This window comes from Coenobita brevimanus, chromosome 67 (genome assembly GCF_032717465.1).
Source record: "Coenobita brevimanus isolate Jiangsu-jjx chromosome 67, ASM3271746v2, whole genome shotgun sequence".
Lineage (NCBI taxonomy): Eukaryota > Metazoa > Arthropoda > Malacostraca > Decapoda > Coenobitidae > Coenobita > Coenobita brevimanus.
In genome coordinates, this window is record NC_137020.1 from 3,065,764 (window position 1) to 3,084,164 (window position 18,401).

Consider the following 18,401-nt stretch of genomic DNA (forward strand, 5'->3'; position numbering starts at 1 on the left):
CGGACGGGAAGCGGTGTACTCAACGTGGTATGGCCGTTATATATATATATATATATATATATATATATATATATATATATATATATATATATATATATATATATATATATATATATATATATATATATATATAAAACGTAGTATGGCCGTTATATATATATATATATATATATATATATATATATATATATATATATATATATATATATATATACTGTATATATAAAACGTGGTATGGCCGTTATATATATATATATATATATATATATATATATATATATATATAAAACGTGGTATGGCCGTTTTATATATATATATATATATATATATATATATATATATATATATATAATGGCAATACCACGTTTGAGTACACCGCTTCCCGTCCGATCAGCGAAGTTAAGCAACGTTGGGTCTGGTTAGTACTTGGAAGGGTGACCGCCTAGAAACACCAGATGCCGTTGGCATAACGTTCTCCCTACGTGTCTTTTTTTTTGGGGGGGGATATTCGTCCCAGTTGCCGTTGGCATAACGTTCTCCCTACGTGTCTTTTTTTTTGGGGGGGGATATTCGTCCCAGTTGAACTGGGTGGGTTGGTGGAGGATTAGTGCCCCTCCCTGTAAAATAATTAACCCTAAGCCCTTGGCCACCCTGTTTGGGATACGTGGCGTCTGTCAATGAATGAATATATAGATAGATAAAATGAAATCCATTGTACAAATATTAGGAATAGCGAGTTATTACAGTAAGTGATTTCGTTTGGTAAAACATTTTGTGCATAGTGTCACTGTGTTTTTGTTGTTAAATGCTTGGTAGCAGGAACAGATTTTTTTTTTTTTACAAGCATAACCAAGCTTCATATAATGCACGTTCAACAAAGTTATTGAATACTGTTTCAGACGAAGAAAATATACGATAGAAGAGTCACTGAAAAAATATAAAATTATCTTTCACACAAATAAAGCTCTCATTTGGAACCCAATGAAAGATTTTCAGAAAAAGGAACATCAAAGAGGAGAAAAGGACGACGAAAGAGGAAATAAAACATAAGTTACACAATAGGCAGCAAAGTAAAAGGGAATCGATGCAGGAGGAACCAAGCTGGAGAACTGCATCTGCAGCAAATTTTCGTACTGAATTGATGCTAATCAGACAGTGAAAACTTTTCAGTACTGAAATTCACTGATATTCTGTTTCTTGTGATAATAATTAGTCCCTTGAGGGTGTCGATGGGGGAAAAAAAAAAAAAAGGTAGAAACCAGCGAACTGAATACTAAAGATATTAGGCAAAATTATAAGCAAGAATACGAAATGGAAAATTGAACATAAAACACCATAGTGCACGAGCGAAAGATGAAGTATTAAAAGAATAATCGGATGAATCATGGGGAAGGCGGTGGCTTAATTGGTAGAGAGGTGGCCTGCAGTCCTAACGGACCCACGTTCAAATCCCGGCTGGGGCAGGGAACAGTTTAAGGATCTGAATTTCATTAAATCAGGCTTTACTGATCTACCAGAAGACCCGCCGACATGTCTTAAAAATACCCCCGCTAATACCAATACACCACTCCTGTATGAGACAGCCCTAGCACGTATTCAATATGGACGGTGGGTGTTATCGCCGAAGTGGTGACATGTAGAGGTGTATGGTACGTAGGAGGACTGCTGGGCCTTAATAGCAGGCTGTGAAACCTATGCCCAGAGCCGGACACATAAAAAAAAAAAATGAAAGAAAATAAAAAACGTAAACCAGCATTTTGCTTTTACTTCAGTCGCCTCATGGATTTAAAAAAAAATAAAATTAAAAGTGGGGAATGAGTGTGAGTGGATGGGTGATGTAAGGTACGATAGAGGATGGGGAAGGAGTGAGAATGGAAAGGAGTGGACGTGAGGGGGGGAGTGGAAGTGATTAAAAGAGAGGGGATTGAGGGAGGAATTAGAGAGTGGTAGCGAGAGAGAAGGGAAGCGCTGAAGGGAAGAGGAGGGAGATAAAAATTGAGTGAATGTAAGAGGGAGGAGGAATTGAGAAATATAGGTGAAAGACAGAGAAACGGAGCGAAGAAAGAAAGACGGGAAGAGGTGAGGATGATAAAGAAGGTAAAAGAAGGACAGAGTTAGAGGCCGAAAGGACAGATTGTGGAAAGAGGATGGGAACCAGGCTAAGGGAATGGGGCGAAGGAGGATTGATGAAGGTGGATGATAATGGCTGGAGGCGAGGAACGGACAACGGAGAGAGGACAGGACAGTAGGAAGCTGCGAGAAAGGAAACGAGAATAATGGACTGGGTGATAAGATGGTTGGATCGGCACTGAGGAAAAAAAAGAAAGGGTCGTGGTTTGAAGGGGAGGATGTACGAGGGGGTGAGTATCAAAAGGTTAAGGAATACAGCAGAGTGCGAGGTTCAGCAAACAGCAACAGAGGTATTCGTCATTTCGATGCTGTTTTATACAGGCCAAGTTGTGACCAATATAACTAAGTCAAAGACAGTAATAGTAAAGCAGGAAGACTCCCGCCAACCAACACTCACCAAACCTTCAAGTAAGAGCCACCAGAAAAAAGAAAACACTAAGCAGGAAAGAAAAACTTTAATGGAATTTCAATAACAAAGGATGAAAGACAACATTCAGTATTATCTTACCTGAGAGAGAAAGTATCTTCTCCAACATTAGGTATATATTATTAGTATTTGGTGATTGTCTCTTCAATGCTTTCTGTTTTTAGAAAATTTTAGGAGTGATTATGTTTAGCTGGGGATTTGAAGAGAACAAATAACGCAAGCTAGGAGAAATACAGTGAGGTGGTTTGGCCATGTGGACAAGATGGAGAATGAGAAACTAACGAAGAGAATTTATGTGAGTGAGGTGGACGGGAGAGAAGGAGGGAGAGACCGAAGATGAGGTGGAGGGAGGGAGTGGAGAGCTATATGAGAGAGGGATGTATGAGTTGGGGGGGGAGTGCTGAGTAAAGGCAGGGGACAGGGCGACATGGAGGCGATTTGTTTGTGGTCAATCCTTACGGGATTAAGACATCTGGCTATAGATAAATTGATAGATAGTACTGTATGTGAATTTGCCACACAAAAGGACATTTTTTTTTTTTTCATGGAATCAATACTCCGTTGATAAAATGCAGGCTTCATGTGAACAGTATGGCGCGTGACTATAATTTTATGACTAACGTTTAATGTAATTGAACCACACTCTGTTTTTTTTTTTTTTTTCTTTGTACAGATTATAACGTCCTTTGAAATTTTGGATACTTGGATTAAATCGTCTGATATTCTGCCCGTGAGGCACATGGGATTATTCAGCTCATCTTAAAGTCATTCAGACAGTTTATCGTGAACCCTGCTAGCAACAGGGGCCGGCATAGGAACACAATAATCTGAGAGTCACTCCTTGTACTTAGAAGAGAACTGGGTCAGAACTGAGTCCCCAAGGTAGCTCCGTCAATCTTCCCTGTGTCTACACGATGCTAAGCTGTCACGCCAGCTTTAAGTTGACTAGGGTTCTTCGGGGAGGTTGTTGTTGTTTTTTTAAGGCCCTTTTCATGTATCATACACCAGCCAGTCCTGTGTTCGTCGATCTGGCGGCGTACCTCTCTCTCTCTCTCTCTCTCTCTCTCTCTCTCTCTCTCAGTGTGGGTCTTCAGTTAGCCAGCGTTAGAAAAATACCCCACGTCAAGGCATACTAGGAAATTTCGCTGGATGAGGGAGGTATTTTTTTAATTTATATATGAATGGTGTACAGGTCAGTCCGATTCGTTCCATGACTTCCATATCACCCTGTGTACAGTACAAGGCCTGTTTAGTCTCAGATCATTTCTAAACGTGGCTCATAGATTTTTTTCAAGGGTTATAATATAAAGTAATGAATTATTCAATGTATAGGATGCATTTTTTAATTTTGCTGCTAGTAAACATCACTGTATATTTATTAACAGTGAAATCCATGTGCCACATTTGGACAAAGTTAAACAACTGATATAGGTCCGTATGAATCGCCTGCCTTTGTAAGGATGTGTCTGCTCTGTCAGCATTTTCGCCATCATTGTTAAATTTCGATGATTTACAGAACAGGCTTTCATCAGTATATATATATATATATATATATATATATATATATATATATATATATATATATATATATATATATATATATATATATATAAACACACACACACACACACACACTCACCAGGAGAGGACCTTAATCCCTTTGGCACTCCACATGTGTTGTCTTTCCAGTATGATTCTATTTCTATTCATTACAATTCATCATCAATGTTCAGTTAGCCTATTTGGATTCACGTGACCGCATTGACATTCATATTTTTCCTCCTGTATTACAAGCTCAGAAATAAATTTTTTTAAATAAATATGTAGTGATGATATAATGTCAAATTGTTTAGTATCTTGGTTGAGACAGTGGAAGCACATATCATTTCATCCTTATATATTTTAATAATAGTTTCATGCTCTGTTTGTAAGAAAAGTAACTTTGTATCAATCTTGCCTTTTCTTTTTTAGTTCATTTATGAATAAAATTTTCTAACACTATATGTATTTTTCTTGTACTATAAGTATACCTATGATCCTATCCTTCTTGTTCACCAGAAGTATTCCGATCTGGGACTAGACAATTCAGTACTGAAATGTAAGCCTTTGATGACCAGCCTCACTTACCCTCAGTGGCACTATAAAACCAAACGTCCCGCTCATGAGAGGAGAAAAGAAGAAAGATATTAGATATGAACCTAACATGACAATGTTGCCAAAAACACGACCTACGAAAAAGGATTGGTGTACATACTCTAAATGAAAGTTGAACCAGGATGAAATTAATAAGAGGCAAAACAGAGGAATGGTTTATAACTACATTCACCCAACTAATACATTTGAAGATACTGAACCAATGAGGCCCAAGGAAAGAACAAAGTAGAGAGTGACAGAAACGTGATGAACAAGTAGTTGTAGATGAGTCCTGCTGTCCGAGAACACGCTAGATTGATCCAGGGCTGGGGCAGAGGCGAATTTGATGATTAGCTGATTAGGCTATTAAAACAAATTTTATTTTCAACAAGACCCATTGGCGTGCCAAAAACCCGTGTTCAACCATTTTGTTACACCAGCGTTAAATGAGACAGCCTTTGCATGTAATCAATATGGGTAGTGAGTATTAGCGCCAAATGGGGGACATGACGATTTGTGACACGTTTGAGGACTGCTAGGTCTCAGGGAAAGAAATGACTATTCTATGAAGCCAAATACGCAAAAAATAAAAATGCACAAGATGAGTAACCTGTAATACCATAACCGATTCTTGTTCTTCTTTTTCATCATCATCATCATATTTCATTATAAAGGTGATATGTAGTTTTCAAACAATAAAAAAAATAACAGCTTGAAAGTACTGAGTGGGTCGTCATCAGTCCCTTTGTCGTACTCCACAAATTTCATTATTCTCATCATCAACGTCATCATCATCCTGACAATAATTCCCACTAATGAAATAATTGGCAGGTTCCACATACAACATACAGAAATCACAAAACTATAAGTGAATGAAGATTAAACGGGGGAAAGGAAATTACAGTAACAGACAAAGAAAGATGGTGTTTTTTTTCCTAAGAAGTGGGACCCGTATATTACAACTCTATGAACAGGGAAGATGTTCGTTCAGCCCTCTGAGGGAAACACATACACACACACACACACACACACACACACACACACACAAATTTCGTGGAATCAGCGAGGCAGAAAATAAAGGATGCAAAGATATTATGAGGCAGAAATTACACTTCATGTAACAAGAAAAGAATGATGGCTACTGGAAATTACCAAAAATAGAACTGAATGTATACCAATTCTTACCAGCATCTTTATCCTTGGGAAGACAGTTCTTGAAATGACCAGTTGCATAGATGAGTAAATTAGTGAAATATATATATACTGTGTATATATATATATATATTCATTCATTGCCAGACGCCATGTATCCCTAACGGGGTGGCCAAGGGCTTAGAGTTAATTGTTTTACAGGGAGGGGCACTAATCCTCCACCAACCCCACTTGATATGTAGGGATGCCAACAGCATCTGGTGTTCCCAGGCGGTCACCCATCCAAGTACTAACCAGACCCAACGTTGCTTAACTTCGCTGATCGGACGGGAAGCGGTGTACTCAACGTGGCATGGCCGTTATATATATATATATATATATATATATATATATATATATATGTAACTTGCAATACTTTGGTGATAGAAACTCCGTGTACAAACAGCTAGATAAGGAGTTTATTACAAGCTCACAGTAAAATAGTCTGCCCGGCTAGGCTGTCTGCTATCAACTGATGCAATAACGCCGTCTTCAGGCGTGGGAGAGCATACTGACCTAGCAAATTTAGTGGGGGCATGTATGCATTGGGGAGGGACATATATACATCGGGGGTAGACATATTGTGGAGGGGGTACACTACTCCCCCGGGTAGCTGAGACGGTGTCTCCTGACACCGGGAGTTAAATGGTGGGTGATGATAGTAGTAGAGCAGGACCGGGGAGGTTTGTACAAGGGATAAGTATGATACAGGGGCAGTAGGGGAGACATGGCCATGTTGAGGGGAGGGAATTAGAAGGATATATACATATAAGATATACAAGGATTAAGACATAATGGGAATTACACAATAATGGTTTGATACATGATAAACAAGGAGTAGATATGAGAGTTCTATTGTTGTTCTTCCTTCAAATTTTTTTTTTTTTTTTTTGTATTTTCTGTAGGATACACTGTCACTCAGTAATGCATGAAAGAAATACCATCATTTTCTAGTAGGCAGAGTGCTGTTCAGTTTGGTTAATTGTTAGATGGCAATGGTAGTCACGGAATGTGAGGGCACTAAGTACGGGGAGTTTCTATGTCCTGTGTAGGGCGTACTATGCCTGTAGCGACTCTGATTTCCTGGAGTCGACGTTCCATTTTTCTGACACAACAATGCACTGCACAGATGATGAGTAGAAAACCTATGAAAGCGATAACCACAGGGGGAAACACAACTGTTGGAGGAACCCATGAACGGCTGAAGGCCAGAGAGAATTGATCCATAATGAAATCACTGACATTGAGGAAGGTTAGCATGAGCAAGTTAGGGGAGGTGATGGTAATGTTAGCAGATGGTAGGGTAGAAGGCATGTCAAGTGGTTGAAAGATGTCATAGGAGTTATTACGGACAGCCTGGTGATAGCGAGTGGCGTAAGTGATGACAGACTCTGATTTGACGGTACAATAGTCAGGTGCTTTGTAGAGACCACTAGCGGGGACGGAGCGAACGGAAGAACCAGGACACATGATTGTGACAGAGATGGGAACAGCAAAGAAGAAATACTGGACATGGTTGAGGTGAGCATGGTGGACCGGGAGGTCAGGAGCTGGGACAAAAGAACAGGCCGAGTAGATGGAATGGTTGCGAACTAAAGCAGACTCACAGGGTGTAGCACTGCTAGGGAAGATATCGAAAAGATGGGCAGCACAGAGACGAGAGGTCGGAGTAAGGGAGGAACATTGCTGGAGGTCTGTGGAAGAAAGGAAGGCAACGGAAAGATGATCATGGGAGAGGAGGAAATATTCTGAAGGAACAGATACCTGTAGCAAGGAGTTGTTGAGGCAGAAAGGGAAGAGAATGATGTGGAAAAGGTTAAAGGTTATGGCAGAACGGAGAGGAATATGGACGACGACGTATGTAGTGAGAAGAGTGGCTTCGAGAACAGGATAATAATATTCAAGGGAGGAGTAAGGGAGGACTGGGGAGAGACCGAAGGTGGAGTGAGCCCATTCCAGGACAGAACGGAGAGCTGAGACAGGTACTAAGTCGGCAGTGACACGTCCATTGATAGCATCGACCAGGATACGAACCAAGGTAGAGACTTGAGACAGGAGAGAGTCAACGGCCAGTTGGAGATTATCCATGTTGAGTTTGAGGTAGAAGAACTGAGAGATAACGTTGAGATCTGAAAGGTGACGTTGTAAGATATCGGTGAAATTGTTTAGAGTGGACGTGACTTCACTGAGTTGGGTTGTGAGCTTCTGTAACATAGTGTGTTGGATTTTAATGACTCGGCGTTGTGATTCTAGGGCTGAACCTAAATGAGTGAGATCAGATTTGAAGCCAGAAATGTCACGGGCTGTAGCAACGCCAAACAAGCCACTCAGAATCTCACCGCCGAAGTCGAAGAGACCTCGTTTCACACGAGAATGACCCACGGGTGTCTGAATGGAAAATGTGTCATTGAGCTCAGTGAATCTGTTACTTATGTATTGCAATTGCCAGGAGAGTGGGAGGAAAAGGTTATAGAGAGACTCATTCGGGTTGTGTGTCCTCATGAGGGCCGTGAGATGGTTCCTGATTCCGTGGAGCTGGTGTGCGTAGGCAGGTAGGGCAATGGCTACGTCGGCCAGGGGCGCAAGATCGTAGCCCAAAGAGGCGATGTCGTCGATAAGCATTACCTCGCCTCCCGAGCCGACCAAGGCCCCGGGACGTACTCCACCATCGTCCTGACCTGACCCAGACCCCAGGAGGGTCAGCACTGCCAGCAGGGAGATCGCTAACATCGTACCTAGAAAATCAGGGTAGAGTTAATGGGGGAGGTCGTGAAGAGGTTGATGGGCAGAGCGCAGTTTGGACCGATATTGATTGATTGATGAATGAGCAGGTGGAGGTGGAGAGGAAGGAGACTGAGGGATAGGTGGAGACAAGGTAGACTGAGGGATGGGAGGAGGGGAAGAGGGGGCAGGAGGTTGTGTAAGTGACTCTTCCAACACGAGGCCATGGGGTGCTCGCTTTAAGTCATCGACGTGGACCCATCTGGTGTCCCTAGTGGACAGGTCCTGGAGGTGAAATTTGTTGCCTTGTTGAGTGAGGACGCGGTGGGGCCCTGTAAATTTGTCATCCAACTTATAGGAACGCGTATGGGAATGGGCAAAGACAAGATCGCCTACATTGATAGTGATAGGAGAGGCGGACTTATGTTGGCGCTGCAGCATGTCCTCCTGAGAGGAAGCCAAAGTGGATTGGACATACTGGTGGATTGTCTGGAAGTTGGCCAATTTTAGTTTAACATAATCATCCATGTTGTAGATGGGTTCTGGCTTTGAGGATAAGAGAGAGTATGGGAGGTCCTTGTCAAAACCAAAGAGGACGAAGAAGGGAGATTCAGCAATGGATGCATTGATGGAGCTATTGATGGAAGATGCCACTTGGGGAATCCAGTCATCCCAGGACGAACTATGGGAGCCTAGATGTCTGAGGCACTCTAAGATTTTACGGTTGTGGCGTTCTACAAGGCCATTGGAAGCCGGATAGTTAGGCACGACATTGCACTTACTGATATGAAAGTGGCGACAGATCTCATCGAGAAGGCTATTGTTGAACTCTGTACCGTTGTCAGTAAGAATGGTATGAGGGGTACTGAACGGGCAAATTACGTGATCTACAAGGGCACGTGCAACGCTCTTCGCGGTCTTGTCGGAGAGGGGTGCGAGGACACAGTAGCAGGAGAAGTGGTCGACCACTACGAACAAGTACTCAGCGCCAGATTCTGTGAGAGGTAGTTTTAAGAGATCGATTGAGACAGTTTCCCATGGTCGTGATGGGATTGGGTATTGTAAGAGAGGTGCTGGTAAGCCGGTTGATCCTTTGTGGCGGTGGCAGGAGAGGCAAGAGTCACAATGGGCATTGATATCACGGCGCATGGTTGGCCAACAGTATTTGAGACGTGCTTGGCGCAAGCATCGGTCTTTACCTGGATGGGAAGCCTGAGGAGTATTATGAACAATATGTAGAACCTTTGGTATCAGGGCAGTGGGGACAACAAGTTGGCGTACTTCGCAATTGGGCATATCTTTGCCTGTTAGCATTGTTTTCCTGTACAAGAGATCATCATCTAGCATGAACTCATCTAGTGATACTGGCAGAGTAGGTAAGGTTGAGGCATCGCCAGATTCTAGGAAATAAATGATTTTGGACCACATGGGGTCTTGGCGCTGAAAGTTTCGAACAACTTCTGACGTTAGTGTAGTATTTTCAGTTACTTCAGGCTGCATTGATGTTATAGCTGCTGCTACGTGACATGAGAGTGCGTCTGCAACTACATTCAACTTGCCTGGTACATATTGAAAAGTGGGATTAAAGTCCTGGATGATGACAGACCATCTAGCTAGTCTACCTGTTAGGTTGCGATTCTTGAACAAATCACATAGTGGAAGGTGGTCTGTTTGGATATGCACTGGATAACCATAGACTATATCTCTGAAATGTTTCAAGGACCAGATTACCGCTAGCGCTTCGAGATCTGTGACACTGTAGTTACGTTCAGCGGTTGTAAGGGTGCGACTAGCATACGCTATTACACGCTTCCTTGATGCTTCATCGACTTGCATCAAAACGGCACCAAGTCCAGTGCCTGAGGCGTCTGTGCAGAGAAGGAAGGGTGTGGTATAATCAGGGAACGCTAGAACAGGGGCATTTACAAGAGCTGTCTTTAGCTTTTGGAAAGCCTGTGACTGGTCGTTAGTCCAAACAAAGGGCACATTCTGCTTGAGTAAGTGGGTCAGAGGAGCGGCGATCTGTGCATAATCCCGGATAAAGCGACGATAATAGCCACTGAGGCCCAGGAAACTTCGTACAGCGTCGGTAGTGGTAGGTTCTGGGAAGTTAATGATCGCCTTAGTTTTATCCTCATTAGTATGAATGCCTTGTGCATCTACGACATGGCCTAGGAATTTGATTTTCTTTCGCAGGAAGTCACATTTACTGAGATTGATTTTCAGGCCTGCGAGCTGGGAGGCGTTCAAAGACTTGCTGGAGTTTGGTAAAATGATCAGGGATGGATTTACTCACAACAATGATATCATCTAGGTAAGCAAAAAGAGAGTGTCCCATCATACCGCTGAAGACTGAATGGATAAGTCGCATGAACACGGAAGGAGCATTTCTCAGACCAAAAGGGAGTCTCTTAAACTGAAAATGTCCGGAAGGGGTGCTAAAGGCTGTAACTGGGCGAGAGGACTCTTCCATTTCGACCTGCCAGTACCCGCTGAGGAGGTCTAAAGATGAAAAGACTATGTTATTTTCACCAAGGGATTCTAGCAAATCAGTGAGGACAGGTAACGGGAAACGGTCTGGAACGGTGACAGAATTGACCTTACGATAGTCGACTACTGGTCTAAAGTTGCCGTCCTTCTTTGGTACTAAGAAAAGTGGGCTATTCCATGGACTGACGGAGGGTTCAATAATGTCCTGGTCTAACATGTTCTGTACCATCTGATCTGTCTGCTTTCTCTGGCTGTGAGGAAATCGATACGCTGGTATGTAAATCGGCTGAGTTCCTGGGAGTAGTTCAATTGTATGTTTGACAAGGTCTGTTCTACCCATCGGTTCACCAGGTAAGGCAACCACGTTTCTGTACGAGGTCAGAAGGTCGAGGAGTTGAGGCGTATTTTCTGTGAAATCTGTGCAAGTGAGATGTGAGAGCATATCGGGTGAATGCGTCGGCGAAGATCCCGTAGAGTTAATAGTACATACACCGATTGGCGTATCATCAGTCTGAATAGTAGGAATTGAGGAATCCTGGCACACCTTTACGGCCACTGGGTATACTAGGAAGTCTCCAATCTTTACACCACTTTTAAGTTTTAGTGGAGCATTTGTGACATTGAGCAAGTACAGGTAGCATAAACTGTCCTCTAAGACTGTACACCACGCTGACTCATAAGTCAAGCCATTCACACAACACGTCTCAGGTAGGGTTAGTACATCCACTCTTTCTTTCGCACCGGCAACACAAACAGAGACTTTGGTGAACTCATGCGGTAACAAAATTGTGCACGTATTCGTTACTGCACGTTTCGTCTCTGCGTGTTGGAGAAGATCATTCAGACTGTGTGAGGTAGGTAACTGAGACATGTCTGAGTCAGCGAGAGTGTTGTCGGGAGAGGAGGTAAGAGCCATGTTCGAGGGCTGAGATGATGTATCAGGAGACATTGAGGAATTTATGTCCTTGCTCGCAGTCAGTAAAGGAATGATCTCCGTATTCTCAGATGATGATAGTGGTGGTTTGGGCTGGGCTGGACTCTTTGGTAGTGATAGGGACAGAGGTAATTGAAGGACTGATTTGATCGTAAGAACAGGACGGGGACATTCCATAGTGTAAACCGGGAATCCAGAAATGTCTATACTACCACAAGCAGGTAATAATGCAATGGAGTGTTGTGCCATGGTGGAAAAACCAATAAGGGCATCTGCAGGATACTGCAGGTCATTAGTGACATGAAATTCAATGGGGATGAGGGCAAACCTCTGTGGAGTTTGACTTCAAGGATGACTCTTCCCTTAACCTTAAACTCTGAGCCGTTGACACCACATAGGCGAATGTCTGGTGGTTCTAGGAAACTGACGTGGCTGTGATGGCGATGAATAATTTGTAAGGAATTTTCGGAGATGAGATTTACTATAGATCCTGTGTCCAAGAAGAATGACGTTGGTATGTCATGACTGCTTCCGAGAATGACTAAACCCGAGGATGTTATGGGACCTACATGGCGGATGGGGAGTTGGGTTTCTGGTTCTAAGTGATATTGGTCCGATACCCCGACTGTGGGCGGTTGAGGTAACGACATTCCTCAGTGGTGTGAGTCGTGCTTGATTTGTGGTATTTGCAGTGTGGATGACATGAGCGGGAAGGCGTACGCTGTCTGGTTTGGGAGTGAGGACGTCTGTATGTACAGTCGCAACTGGATGCTCGATGTCCAGGATGACCACAGTACCAGCAAAGAATCGAAGATTGTCTGTTCCGTCGGGCGCTAGATTGATCACGACCTGCGGTAGGAGAGCGATGTGTGCAGGTCTGCTGCATGTGGTGGGACGGGAGCGAGATTGGTCTGGGGTAGTGGAGGTGTGACAGACTGAGGAAGCCAAGGGTTGGGTGGTGCCCTGACGCGTGTAGTTTGAACCTGTTCTTTCATGAATGGCTTTAGTGACCTGAATAATTTTATCTCCTGGATTGAAACCGATTTCCAAGGCTAGCTCTCGCTGTTTAGGAGTTAGCCAGTGAAGGAATCTGAGGTAACCAATTAAGTCAGCAAAGTTGGTGAGTGAAAGCATTGGAACGCCATTCTTGTCTTCTAACCATTTCGTGCCTACCAGTAATTGGAGCATCTCGCTACTAGTTGCTTTCATGGCGGTGGCAGCTTCGCAGAGCTTGGCATATTGCGCTGGGACGCACAAGACAAGTCCTCATCTAATTGGTTAAGGAGATTAATGAATCCCATGAGAGACGCGGTATTTGAATGCTGGCAACAAAGGCTGATGAGTTCCGTACGAAAATCAGCAAAGGTACGAATGCTATTGAAATGTCCTGCACGGATCGCGGATCCAATGTCTGATTTACCGTGGTGCAAGCGACCGAGGAGGTAAGCTACTTTGAGTGATTCCTCGGTAATTTGTCTATTGTTTATTTCTGTTTCGACTTCTCTGAGGAAATCATAGACAGACCAAGTTGGGTCCTGGCCGGTAAATTTGGGACGATTGGCATCATTGAGATAGATAGACTGTGGAGGGTTGGCCATGGCTGGAAGTGCAGAAGTGGCGGCAGGAGAGGTGTGGGAGAGAGAGAAGGTAGTGGCAGTGAAGGGCGAGCAAGACGGGGTATAAAGGGAGGCAGGAGAGGGAACGACAGGGGAAGGAGTAGAGGAAGAAGAAGGGAGTGTAGAGGCAGGAGTAGAGGAGGAGGTATCTGGATTTACGAGGGTAGGACGGGTAGTAAGTGATTCTGCGGGAAGTGAAACGGGAGTCTCAGGTACAGGGCGGTGGTACTCTTTGCCACTTCGTAAATGAGTGATTGTGTTAGAGTCGGCAGAAGGGGTATGAGCAGGTGATGTTTCTGGGTCGAGAGGGCTGGTGGTATGCGGTTGACGTGGAAAGTATGACATTTAATGCGGCAAAGGAAGATGAAAGGATGAAGATGGATACGTAGGTGGAAATGTATAAATAACAATGAGAGAATGGAATGCACTAGGTGTGAAAATGAATGAAGGTGCGGGCATGGATGGTTTAAATAAAATGCGAAGGATGAGATGGAGTATAAATAACGTAGGCGAAGATGAAAACGGGGTAATGAAAATGAGATGGAATATTTACAATAACCAATCTGTAGAGAAAATCGAGGATAATCTCTATAGAAAGGAAAGATATACTATAGTTACACAGTAGAAACGGGAGTGTCGAGATGGATGACGTGCAGGGTGACTGGGCGTAGCTGGGCTGGGGCGGGGCGGGGTGGGGCGGGGCGGGGCGACGGGGCGGGGCGGGGCAGGGCGGCGGTGGAGAGACAGCTGGGCGGAGAGGAGAAGAGACGCCACGATGAATCACCGGCAGGGAGTGGCGGTCTTAGGAGGCTCCGTAATGCAGACCAGATGCAGGCGACGGCGGAGGCCGGTGGTGGGTGGTGAGGGCAGATGTCGGCGCAAGGCAGGTGTAGAGCTGGTGAGTTGCAAATGCAGAGAATGGTGGTGGGCAGGCAGCGGGCAGACAGTGATAAGTGGCACCGTGGCGGCAGGAGCTATGATGAGTTTGGAACAGGTGCTGGGAACAGGTGCAACAGGTGCGTAGGTCGGCGACGGCGACACATTCAGTCAGGAACAAGGCGTATGGGTGCGGTTGTTTGAGAGGTGAGCACTGGTGAGAAAAATGGTATACTCGAAAAGCACAGCCAAGGTATAGAGGCACGGAGGAGGGGCGAGGCTGGCAGATGCGAGTCGTCGTGTATCTTGTTGTATCACTAAAAATCCAAGGAGGCGGTCAGAATCTGATGGTTCGAAACACCGCTGCTACCAAATGTAACTTGCAATACTTTGGTGATAGAAACTCCGTGTACAAACAGCTAGATAAGGAGTTTATTACAAGCTCACAGTAAAATAGTCTGCCCGGCTAGGCTGTCTGCTATCAACTGATGCAATAACGCCGTCTTCAGGCGTGGGAAAGCATGCTGACCTAGCAAATTTAGTGGGGGCATGTATGCATTGGGGGGGGACATATATACATCGGGGGTAGACATATTGTGGAGGGGGTACATATATATATATATATATATATATATATATATATATATATATATATATATATATATATATATATATATACATACATATATATATATATATATATATATATATATATATATATATATATATATATATATATATATATATATATATATATATATATATATATATATATATATATATATATATATATATATATATATATATATATATATATATATGCAAGGAAGAAAAATCCAAAGGCAAGGAGCCTGCAAAACGTTCAGTGGCCAATGAAGTAGCGATGGAAAAGAGATAAAGATGCAACAGTGCGGCGAAGAGACAGAGGTTGAAGGTAGCCAGTAAGAGGGGGAGAGTTAATGAGACGAAAAGCCTTTGACTACACCTTGTTGAGAAGAGCTTTATGTGGAGAGCTTCCTCACACATGAGAATTGTACTCTACATAGGGGCGATGAAAACCCGTGTATAAAGTCAACAACTGTTCAGCGGTAAAGAAGGTACTGAGTCGGCTTGGCACACCTAATCTCTTGGAAGCAGCTGTTACAAGAGATGTAATATGATCTTTCCAAGATAAATCCCGAGAGAATGAAACCCCAAGTATGTTTAAGGATGATGCAGGATTAGGCTGAATATTATTAGATATTAGTGGGTACTCTTGTGGAAGATTTTTTTGGGGTGATTGGTGTAGGAACTGAGTCTTTGAGGTATTAAAAACAACAAGATTACTTTTACCCCAGTCAGGGATACGAGCCAAGTCAGACATTAGGTGTGCCAAAGCCTCATTGCTTGTTTGTACAAATAACTGCTGAAATAGACGTTGTGGTAACCGAATGGAAAGGTTAAAGTTGGATAGGGTTAGATATACAGCTTTGTGGATCATTGTTCAATAAAACGATGTGAATTGGTAATAGGGCAGAGACCTGAGGAACACCACTGTTGATAGATCTAGGAGAACAGTGGCCGTCTACAACAGTAGCTATAGGTTTGGCTAAACAAACATAGCAGATGTCGTTATCACCAGACACCACTGTTGATAGATCTAGGAGAACAGTGGCCGTCTACAACAGTAGCTATAGGTTTGGCTAAACAAACATAGCAGATGTCGTTATCACCAGTGATGGTTCTCTGCATTACCATGCAAATAAACTGTTTCATCATATACATTCCACCATTGTAAACCAGTCAGGTTGTTTCATACCATGGAAAAAAATAATCTTCATTTATAATAATGTTAGGTTATTATCATCTATCCAAATTAACAATCATACATGAATGTCTGTCTGTAAAATGTGCCTGCAAATGATCCCTATATAATGGCACCTCAGATTCACTGATCACTGTGTAGCATTTCATTAACTGATATGGTACGTTAGGGTAAATGTCTTCCAGTTGTGTTATGTATTTGCAGTATCAATATTTAACTCCAAAAATATTCTGAATAATTTAAAGGAGCGCTCAAAGAGTGCAACATCCACGCTTCTCTCTCCTGCTTCAGGACAAATTGTTTTGCCCTACATCTCTGACTGTAGCCTACAGTAGACTAATTCTCAAAATCATTTCGTTCATGCCTAACTCTTACCTTTCCACGAACTTCGTCCAAATTAGTTCAATCAGTTGAGCTAAATTTCTCATTCATCTTGACATTTGACCTTTGCCATTGACCTCAACCTTCAACTGGCTGTTATCAAAATCAAGTCTCCTTATTCTTGCTGTAACTTCACAATATTCACTGTTTAGTCTACACTGGATAAAAACTGTTTATGTAGACCGTGCCACGTGACACTGACAATTTAAACTATAATTCTAGAAACCAATGGATCAACTGTAATCCTCAACCAATCCACATAGTCCAGTGCACAGCAGATGAAAAGTGCTCTACTATTTTGTTTATACTCACACATAGTGCCCTGTTACCTTGACCTTTGACTGATTTTTCTCACAACCATTTGACTGATTATTCTCACAACTGAAACCCTTCGTTCTTGCCTGTTTCCTAACTCTTCCATTGAGTTTGGTCCTAATCAGATGAAAATTGCTTAAGTAGACATTGCCTTGTGACCTTGGTCACTGTTCTTTCCCTTAGACCTTGAACTTTGATGGATTTCAAAATAAAATCCTTTTATATTCGTCTCATGTTCAAACCTTCCACAAAGTATGGTCCAAATCGAATAAAAACTATTGAAATTGACATTACCCTGTGATCTTGATCTTTGATTGATTGTCCCCAGAAACAACAGGTTTCTTCCTTGGCTGACCTTCAACCTTTCCATTACGTTTGCTTACAATCACAGAAACACCTTTTAGTTATTTTATTAATATTTACATCCATGGACCAAATATTGAACTTGCCCCATGATTTGGATTGATAACTAACTGTTCTCAGAATCTTGGACCTTATTTTTTTTCTTACTGTCAAGCGTTTCCCCATGTTTGGTGAAAACTGAATGAAAACTGTTTAACTCCTCCATGGCCGCAGGCAGTGAATGATCCCCTCCAGTGCCAGTGGCGTCGAATTAGCGCGATCTACTGTATAGAAAAGTGTGAGAAACTATGAAACAGAAACGAAGGTCACTAGTATGTTTACATGACCTTATTCTACCATCCCAAGCACTCAGTCAGTTTATCTCCGATATTACCGCCTATCTGTTTCCATATTATTGGTGCATGTGTAATAATTTTATTAGTTTTTCTGGGAATCATCTGCACTGACTTTGTTAGGTGACAGTTTGACCTAGCCAAGTGACCTTGAGTTTTGACCTATGGTTGTAAAAAACAAAAGGCTTTAATAAGAACTATCCCTGAACTATTGCACCAAATGCAGGGATAATCAAGTCAAAACTTTTTGAGTTCTTTGATAAATGCACACACACACACACACACACACACACACACACACACACACACACACACACACACACACACGGGAAGTTATAACATAATTTCATAGCTTTAGAGAGGTATGACATCAACGATTTCTTTATCAGGCTAGACAGTCAGGAAATGCAGAAAGTCTGTTCCTTCAAGTATTTAGACAGTGTATAAGGATAGAGGCTTAGACGATGAACTGTATGAAATGGACCTAAGATTAGTGATGAGGAACAAGGACCTGGGTAGAGAATTAAAATTGTCGCTGTGCAGGATCATACTAATCTCCACTTTTTTTTTTTTTTTTTTAATGTGTTCGACTCTGGGCATAAGCTTCTCAGCCTGCTCCCAGGGCCCAGTAGTCCTCCTGCATATCGTACACCTCTACATGTCACCACTTCGGTGCCAACACCCACCG

The 18,401-nt window shown here is 42.7% G+C and overlaps 1 non-coding gene and 1 pseudogene across 1 annotated transcript; one reads left to right on the top strand and one right to left on the bottom strand.

Moving 5' to 3' along the window:
* Window positions 1–347: 347 nt before the first annotated feature.
* On the top strand, window positions 348–467 carry LOC145405720 (5S ribosomal RNA; annotated as a pseudogene).
* Window positions 468–6,087: 5,620 nt separating this feature from the next.
* On the bottom strand, window positions 6,088–6,206 carry LOC145405692 (5S ribosomal RNA). The gene has a single exon (XR_013898432.1). It is a non-coding gene; the product is annotated as a 5S ribosomal RNA (ribosomal RNA).
* Between the last annotated feature and the right edge of the window lie 12,195 nt (window positions 6,207–18,401).